Source organism: Hypanus sabinus, chromosome 31, assembly GCF_030144855.1.
Source record: "Hypanus sabinus isolate sHypSab1 chromosome 31, sHypSab1.hap1, whole genome shotgun sequence".
Lineage (NCBI taxonomy): Eukaryota > Metazoa > Chordata > Chondrichthyes > Myliobatiformes > Dasyatidae > Hypanus > Hypanus sabinus.
This window is the reverse complement of record NC_082736.1, coordinates 11,853,058-11,863,005: the sequence shown is the minus strand read 5'-3', so window position 1 is coordinate 11,863,005 and position 9,948 is coordinate 11,853,058. Positions and strand designations below refer to the sequence as shown.

Sequence of the window (9,948 nt, the reverse complement as noted above, 5' to 3'; positions counted from 1 at the left end):
GTGAAGTAAAATCTGAACTGCCGGAAATATTCCACAGCTCAGACAGTGTCTGCGGAGGGAGAAACAGAGTTCACGTTTCAGGGCGCTGACCTTTCACCCTGAGCTGTCGGCACGCATTTGGAGGAGAGAATTTCACTCTGTCTCTGCAGGGTGGCCTGAGCTGGGCCAAGGCGTCGGTTTCCCTCTCTTCCTCCTTTCTAACTCGGTGATCCGTAGTCCTTAAATCGAGCGTCAGAACCGCCTTTGCTTAAAACTAAAAGTATAGCAGAGGTGGATGATGAAAATATTTTAGCGAACTTTGGACTCTGTCACTGAGGAATACACTGAATGGCGCAGTTACACAGAGTCGCTGAGAGGATATCTGAAGCAGCAGAACACCTATCGGGAGATTCTCCCTTCCCGGGATCACTGCAGACCGGACTCTTCCACATCCCCAGTGAACTGATCATTTTTACCACAAACTCGGATGTACCTCTTTAAAATCAGTTTGATTTGAAAAATCGGTTTGTAATCACATTTAATATGGAGACATCAAAACTAATTCCTCGTCGGGGAGATGAAACCCCCGACTTTTCCGTGACGGACGGGTATACTAACCATGACGAGAAACCAGCGCGAAAGTGCGATCTGTCATTCAGATGTTCGAACCCACGAGGTCTCGCGGGGTCAAACCAATATTTGTTCGGAGACTGCGAAACCGGCGCTTTTCAGACATACATTTCTTCCTCTGTGACCGAGAGGACTCGGGAATCCTTTCCGATTCAGCTCATTCTTTATCGAGCCCTGGACAGAGGACACGCTCCCATTTGTGCCTGATTGTGCATTAGGATGAAGAGCATTCCCCAGTAGGATATATTGTCTGAGCAATCGATGCAGGGAAGGATTTCGGGGAGGGAGGGAGAAGGGAGAAAGAGAAAGAGACACACTCACTCACTCACTCTCTCACTCACTCCTATGCATGGTCGTCTCATCTTTTTCTCCAGTCCTGATGAAGGGTCTCGGCCAGAAAGGTCGATTGTGCTCTGTTCCATAGATGCCGCCAGGCCTGCTAAGTTCCTCCAACATTTTGCGTGTGTTGATTATTTTCTATCTTTCCCGGTTGTGACGAACGGGCATCCACCGGAAACATTAGAACTATTTTCCTTTCTGCAAACGTTGACTATACACTGTGTTTATCCAGCATTCTTCTGTTTATATGTAAGACACGGCTTTATTCTGCACAGAATAGATGACATTAGGATACGTCAATGCACAATAGGTTAATCTTTCCAGCCAAACAGAAACCTCCGCTAAAATTGAAAAAGGATAACAGATTAAAGTACATTCCAACCGAAAGCCAGTGGATTTCCTTGCAGCTACCAGTGAAAGGATGGTCTCGTGTTTTAAAGCGAACTGAGGGAAAATTGCTGTTGGCAGCCGCTGACATAGCAGAGGATGGTTTCGATCCATCGACCTCTGGGTTATGGGCCCAGCACGTTTCCGCTGCGCCACTCTGCTATGAAAAAAACAACCTTGCTCTTCCATAAATGATGTTTAAATATCGTGCGTTTGTGTGTGTGTGTGTGTGTGTGTGTGTGTGTGTGTGTATGTGTCTGCGCATGTGTGTCTTGGTGTGGCTGTGCGTTTTTGCGTATTTGTATCTGACTGTGTCTATGTTTTCTGTCTGTGTCTGTCTCGATGCCTGTATATGTTTAGGTCTTATCTGTGTCTGTGTCTGTATATGACTGGGTCTCCATCTGTGTCTGTCCATGTTACATCAATTCCATCTTCCCCCCTCCCCTTATTCCTACCCACTTACTTCACTTCCGGTTGTTAATTCCTTGTTTTATCTCGTTTCCACTTTCGTTTCTTTCTCTTTCACTTTCTGGACCACCCGGCTATTCTCTCTGTGTAATTTTTGCTTTATCCCATCTTGCACCTCGTTCCCGATATTTTACCATTGAATGTGGTTTTATCCTATTTAATTGTTGACGTGGACAATTCATCTCTCGTGTGCCTGCTTACAAAAACGACATTTTGAGCCACACTCGGGAGTCACTACGTTCACTCCCGAGGTCCCATTAACGTTCCAATCCTGTCTTGATCATTGAATAAATGTTCGATTCCACGTTGAACCAGAAGTTCACCTCGTCTCCCTGTGAATGGAACTCGCGCATTTAGATGCTGACTTGGTTTCCGCATTGCAAGCACGTACCTCAAACAATTCCTTCATCGGGATTTAGTTAGACCATAAAACATAAGAACAGAAATCGGTCATTCTTCACGGCTGATCCCGGGTCCCACTCAACCCCATACACTTGCCTCCACCGCTGTCTGCGGCTGAGCATTCCACAGATTTGTTACTCTGTCTAAAAAGCAAAATCCCCCTTACCTCAGACTAAAAGGTCGCCCCTCAATTTTGAGGCTGTGCCCTCTAGTTTTGAACACCCCCGCCAGTGGAAGCATCCTCTCCACGTCCACCTTATCCTGGTTCTTCAACTTTCAGTAAATTTCATGAGAATTATAGTTGTTGTACTAAAGTTCAGAGCATCACGGCTGAGATTTCGTCCCATCCATAAAAGGTGGGGTGCTTTTAGAATTTCCCTACCAAGGACTGATAAGGAATGAACCATTTTTAACTGTCCCACGTCTCACAGGCTTATCCCGGCGTCTGAACGGCGGCAATGAAAGGCTAACCATCCTGCGGGATATTTCTTCATCTGGGATTTTCCGCCCAAGTTTCAAACTTCACAAACAACAGTGTGGAAATGCTGCGTTTGAACCATGGACTTCACGCATGCGCTCCTCCACTGAGCTACGTCCCCAGCGACAAGTGAACGATGGTATCTTCTGTCTGAGACTCTGATCACAAAAGATGGACGTTGAAAGATAGAAAATAGAAGTCGGAGTAGGTTATTCGGCTTTTCGAGCAATTCCGCCATTCATTTCGATCCTGGTCGCTCACCTAACCTCAGTTTCTCTTCCCGATCACTACGCACGCACCTTCATCCCTTCTGTATATGAAGATATGTTTGACCTCTCCTTGATTTATTCTCATTGTGGGGAGCTGCGTCAGGGAAAAAAAAAGGGGACGGGACTGTCTGACGGTCCCACACGACTGACCTGTAAAATTTAAGGAATTTAAGGCAAAGAGCAAACAGGCTTTTTAAATCAAAGTATTATTTTAAAAGGTCGACGTAAAGGCGGATGAAGTAAATATTTCACCAAAGACTGCATATTAGTGCTATATAGAAACAGGAAATTTTTGGAAATTCGCATCCACGCCAAATTAAAGAGAGAATATTTCAATCGGAAATCACTTGTCACATTCTTGCAGACTGAAACAGAATGATCATTAACTACCCAAATTAACATTGTTCCTTGCAGTCGGGAATGCCGTCAACCGAGTCGTGAGGATGTCAAGTTGTGGATTTACTTAACTTGCACGACGACGTGAACGAAACATCCACACTCTTGAGCCACGTGTTGAGGACAGGATGGGAACGTTAATGGGACCTCGGGATTGAACGTAGTGACTCCCGAGTGTGGCTCAAAATGTCGGTTTTATAAGAAGCCACACAATTAGGATGAATTGCCCAAGTCAACAATTAAATAGGGTAAAAGCACTTTCACTGGCAAGATATCGGGAACGAGGGAGACCCAGACATATAAAGACATAAAGAGAGAGAGACAGTAAGGTCAATAAATCAGCCAGCTGCCACGGAGGCCATTGAGGGTCTTGGTCTTGCGTTACAGTCAGCTGCCACCAGAGGGCACCGAGGAGCTGAATCCGATATAACCGCCGCAACACGCAGAACAAACTTCAGATTTTCTGGTGGCAAATGAGAGTTTGTATTGGTTGCATATTCATGTTCTGTCCATTCATTTCATGACAAACTGCATGCAAGGAAAGGCAATTGGGGGTAGTATTCTATTTTATATATGTGGTTATCGCTTTTAATAAGTAAAATAGGAACACACACAACAGACAACAAAAGCTGCAGGATTTCTAGAGATTATGAGTGGCCTCGACCACTGATGTTCCGACTAAAAGCGCAAGGTTCTGATCGATAGCGCCACAGAGACATCCTGAAAGAAATTGGAATAAATCGGCTTTCCTGGGTTTAGATACGATGACCAGATATTGGTGTTTGCAGCGGTTCTTTTAAAATCTGTGTCCGTGAGACGGATCAGAGATTCACGAATAATATAAAACAAAAAAAAAGGAAGCGACAGGTAATTGACAGGATTCGACCCTATGCAGGGTCAACATAATCCATTTGTTGCACATCGCCTTAAACGTTCGGCCACAATAACTATGTTCCCATGTAACAGGAGTAGCAGTGATCCAGAGTCAGAGAAACAGAAGTGATCCTGAAGTGAAAACAGAAACTGCTGGAAATGCTCAGCATCTGTGAAAGGAGAAACACAGTCCACGTTTTGCTCGGTGACCTTACACCCTAAATTCCATGGGGCATTTGGGTGGGAGAAAAACTCTATAATAGCGGGATAGGTTTTCATCATATCGCGATTATAAACCCAAAGATCCCCATGTGGGCCTCAGCAGCGGGAACAAAGGCGTTTTCCGATTCCCAGCTGTCCTGGAGAAGGCGAAGCCGGGTCTGATTCCTGTCACGTGTGCTGACGGAGCCCACAATGGGCTCTCAATGACGGGGCGCCAGGACTGACTGCAAAGGTAAAGTCGGCAGTGTAGCAGGGGCCGCCGTCCCGGACTTGTTTCACTCTCCTACTTTCTCCCATCAGCTGCATTAGCACCAACTACTGTAATGGAGTAGGAAGGGACGCTTGATGGGGATCAGATGCGACGTCCCAAATCTATTTTAACTAAAATGTTCGCCAGGTTTCTACATGAAATAACTGTCCCTGCCTCAGGTACCAGTATACCCTGCAAATTCTGCAACCCAGCTCCACCCATTAAATGCCTAAACAGCTTCCTACGTTCCAAAGAATATCTGTGGCACATCATAATCACATGTTCCACCGTCATCTTCACCATTACAAAAACCACGTGACACATTCGCCTACTACCCAACAAGTGCCAACGAGGAGTGCAAACCCGTATGTCTGACCATTAGTCTCATAAACCACACATCTTCCCTCCTATTCCTTCCCAAAAGGTACCACTCTTGGACTGATGGAAACAAACTATAATACCACCTCCCTGTGCAACTGTTATCCCAGACTGTCTGCTATTTCCCAACCCCAGGCAACCTAGTGCAAAATTTGACTTCATGCTTTCCCATATGAACTATAATATCTACCTCAGAATTAGCAAGCGTTTAGCTGTAACATCTGCCCTTTAATTACCCGACACACCCACATGTGCAAGTATGTAAGAAAACTGAACAACACTGGTGAGTGTACTTGGCCTTTTCTCCTTTGAGCGACGGTGGATAAGAGGTGACCTGATAGAGGTGCATAAGATGATGAGGGGCATTGATCGTGTGGATAGCCAGAAGCTTTTATCCCCAGGTTTGAAATGGCTAACACGAGGGGCATAGTTTTCAGGTGCTTGGAATTAAGTACTGGAGGGATGTCAGGGGTAGGTTTTTCACACAGAGAGTGATGAGTGAGTGGAATGCACTACCGGCGGCGGCGGTAAGAGGCGGATACTTTTAGGGGCCTCTTAGATAGGTATATGGAGATTAGAAAAATAGATGGCTATGGACGGGAAATTCTAGGCAGTTTCTGGAGTAGGTTACATGGTCGGCACAACATTGCAGGCCGAAGGGCCTATAATGTGCTGTAAATTTCTATGTTCTGTGTTCTGTGTTCTTCCCGCACACTTCAGAGCATATACATCATAATACAATTCCATCAACAGATCAGACATGATCTTCTTAAAGACTTCGATTCCAAACTCTACAGTACCAAGGCAAATCACAACTCCGTTTGAATTAACTTGTTCAACCCATTGCAGACTAATGATAATGGCCATAAATTCTGCTGTACAGACAGACAACCTATTCCCACCTCAACATTAAACCAGGGGATAAATATCCCTGAGGTAAACCAGGGGATAAATATCCCTGAGGCCATCCGGTCACTAACTGGGTTTTTTGAACCATCTGTAAAGATAGGCAAAAAAGGAAATGACACTGGCTGACGTAAATGACCAGACGCCCTCTCACCACCACAAGAGTTTGTTTGTCCTCTAGAAATCTGAAATCTATTCCCACAGCTGGAAATGATGGATCACCTGGCCAGAACACTTGTCCAAATATCCCCAAGACCATATTCCCACCCATAGTCTGTAAGTGTCTGCAGAAAACATTTATCAGCCCTGCTGGTATATTCCCAACAACCCATTAAAACAAAATTAGTCCGACGTGACGTCCTCACCCGATTAAGCAGGTCCAGTTTGCAAGGCTCATATTTTACCTCCTGGCACGTTAAGAGGCAACTCGCCTGTTTAACCTTCGATGCATCTCTACCTGCGGTCCACTGCAGATTCAAAATACACTGGTCTGTAGAGTGTTACGTCCGTAGACCCCTACTTTGTGAGAATCGCCAGATCACTGTTGGGTTGCGTCAAACGGGGGACCCAAGACATGAGGGGGAGACGTGCAGGATGTCACGTCCCCCCCCCACCCCCACCCCGCCATAGCGATGTAAAGCTACGGGACGTGGCCATTGTCTCTGGGAGACAGATTTGTGGATTGAGATGCTCTGCTACGTGAATGCCCTCGGGCAAAGTGGGCTGCTTGAGGGAGAGATTGCATCACCCCCAACCTGATTGACATCTATGACCCTGCGAGTCAGAATAAAAGAGAGGCTGTAGGATCAACCCCTCAGACGCACCAGAAGAAACGTTAAGCGACCACGTAACAGCAGACGGCCATCGGACACCAAGCCACGTGCGTTCAATTCCGTGGCTGGAATTGATGGCTGAAACCACGGAAAACGGCTTTTTTAGCTAACAACGGGGAAACCTGCTCCCCTGACTCAACGGATTGCCATCATAAAAGACTTGGGCAAGTTTAAGCCGCATCACTTTTAAACCCAACAACGCTGCAGCTTGAACGAACTGATAGTGACTTTCCATCGGACAATACAGTAACCCCTAGACAAAGATAGAGTTCTTTCTTATCGGTTATTATGATACCCGCGCTTAGATTTAGTATTGACGACGTATATTTTCTGTATGTTTGCATTAATCTTCTTTTTGTGCCCTTTATCAATAAATACTTTTAAAAATAGTACCATCAGACTTCAACGGACCTCTCTATCTTTGCTGGTAAGTGATCCAGCTACGGGAATTTCGTAACAAGAGCCTCCGACCTATAAAAAACTGAATGAGCTGCCTTTTTACAAATGAAACAACCTGTATTAAAGGACAATAAATTGTCAACAGAACACATCTGGAAGAGCCACCGTCATGTCCAGTTAATGACCTGTTTACATTTATCCGCCAAAAACTTCATATAAAACTTTACATATGCTTTCCACATCAGCCAAAGCCATCGGGCTTTTCAAACACAGGAACACTAGACAGCAAACTCTCAAACACTGTAAGGTGAATACAATCCGCACCATGTTTCCGAGTAAAACACACTCATTTCGATTTAGACACAGAAAACTTAAAACCCAGTCCAACGATCATTCTTCCATTGCTGTTAACATTGCTTGTACAAACCATACCGCACAGACATTATTGCAACCCCTTTTCACAGACCCCATCATCTGCACACAAAGCCAAACTAAGCCCAGGCCCAACACCATGGATATATTATTATTTCTCAGGTGAATGAATATTGGACAAATAACACCATCCTGGGTGTGAGGCGTCTGGAAATTCTGATGACATTTCTTCACAACCCGCCACCACCCTGAATGACTGGCCAAAGAAAAAAAAAAACAATGCCCAGTTGTCAAGAGTATCACCAATGCAAAGAGAGGGGCAGAATAAGCTGTCAGTCAGAGCAGCTAATGGGAATCCTGCAAATGATGAAAATAATTCATGAAAAATTCTAGACCTACCAGACGGACTCGTGCGAGCATCAATATGAACACAGTGTTGCAGCAATTGGCTAACAACACAGCCATAATCCTATATAAAAAAAGTATTGTCACCAAAGACATTTCTAACAAAGTGCCAGAATGCTGCAATGTGGCTTTTCAAAACAGAACAGCATTAAACTTTCTGTTGGATGAGAGAGGAGGTAGTTGTGCCATCATTGTCTGGGATAATTCATAAACATCCTTACAATATCGGAGAACATCACCCACTTTAGTCGTGAAGATCCCGTTGGAAGCTATTAAGGTTAAGAAGTTTGGACAGGAGGGACACGCCACTCTATCATCACCTCTGGAATCCATTTGATTAGCTTCATTCCCTGGTAGGGAATGGTTATATTCTTGCCGGTTTTGAAATTTGTTCTAATGTTTACCTGAGAGCACTCGCTGAAGTGATGGTTTAAAGAACATCTGCCTCCATTATAGATCAGCAATCCTCCTCTTCAGATAGTCGATGACAGGATCACTGAGGACACCCGAATTCTCTGTGCAGTTCAGCTGCAGCCACAATCCATGCTGTCCTTCACAGGACGAAAGGGAAGTGGGGAGTGTGGAAGTTACAGCAAGTTAAATTAATGTCGCGCCTTGGCAAGGAAAGTTTACAGATAGTGTGCAGTCAAACTTGGCAGGAAAGGTCGTTAGAGACCCTGGTTCACCTTTGAATAGCAGGGTAACTGGAGCTATTTGCATGCCAAATCAAGATGAGAATGCAAATGACGAGTTGTAGGGTGAATTTCAATTTTGGTCACAAACAAGAGAAATCTGCAGATTCTGGAAATCCAAGCAACACACACAAAATACTGAAGGAGCTCAACAGTCTGGACATCATCGATGGAAAAGAATAAACAGTCCACGTTTCGGGCCGAGACTCTACATCAGGTCTGATATTGTTCAGTAACTTTACTAAAGTGCTGGGACCATGCGGGAGTTGATAGCTGACAACAAAACCACCGGCTTAAATGTGTTTGGAGTGATACAACGAATGGTGCTGAGATACGGACTCGGGTTATTTTTGAGGAAAGAGGTTGAACACAATGTCTCTCTCTTCTGCGATCCACCGTCCCGATCTCACAGCAGCCGGGCTGTTCCATCTTTCCAATGTCCTTCAACACCGAATTCCTTGTCCGCACTTATTTTTTTTAATTCACTATTCCTCGCGTATATATATAAGAATACAGAAGTGTAAATATAAAGATTTTGATTTTTGTTGACTGCAATATTGAAGCCTTTCACTCGTGTTCATCCCACAGAAGTGTCTCAGGTTTCTCCAGCCATTCAGTCACCTACTGTGCTCGAAGATTATCAGAACAAACTTCTCACATTAAATCTCAATTCCCTGTTGTTGGAAACCTTATTTATAATCATATTTATCTTTTATTTCTGGTTCTATAATGCGATGGGCAGAAAACAATGTGTAACTCTTCGAATTTAGAAGGGATAACTCCCACTTCAGTCCGATTCCGGCTGATTATTCACTGGTTAAACACAAAATACACCACAGATGCTGTGGTCAAAGCAACACGTACAAAAGGCTGGAGGAACCCAGCAGGTCGAGCAGCATCCGTGGAAACCAGCAGTTAACGTTTCCTGACAAAGGGTCCCGGCCCGAAATTTTGACTGCTCGTTTCCACAGATTCTGCCCGATCTGCTGAGTTCCTCCAGCGTATGGTACGTGTTGCTATTCACTGTGTGTTGTGCATCTCCGGTCTGCCGGAGGGTGGCGAAATCAACTGGACATACCAGGAACTGCATCAGAGTGAGGAATCAGAGTGACCAGAGACAGAAAGCAGCTCGATAATGGTAAACACAAAATGCACTGCCGATGCTTGGTCAAAGCAACACACACAACACGCTGGAGGAACTCAGCAGGTCGGGATCAATCGACGTCATACAACACTGGAGACAGTCAGTACCTGAGTCTCCGGCAGAATG

At 44.9% G+C, this 9,948-nt stretch overlaps 1 non-coding gene across 1 annotated transcript; it reads right to left on the bottom strand.

Moving 5' to 3' along the window:
- Window positions 1-1,425: 1,425 nt before the first annotated feature.
- trnam-cau (transfer RNA methionine (anticodon CAU)) lies at window positions 1,426-1,497 on the bottom strand. The gene has a single exon. It is a non-coding gene; the product is annotated as a tRNA-Met (tRNA).
- Between the last annotated feature and the right edge of the window lie 8,451 nt (window positions 1,498-9,948).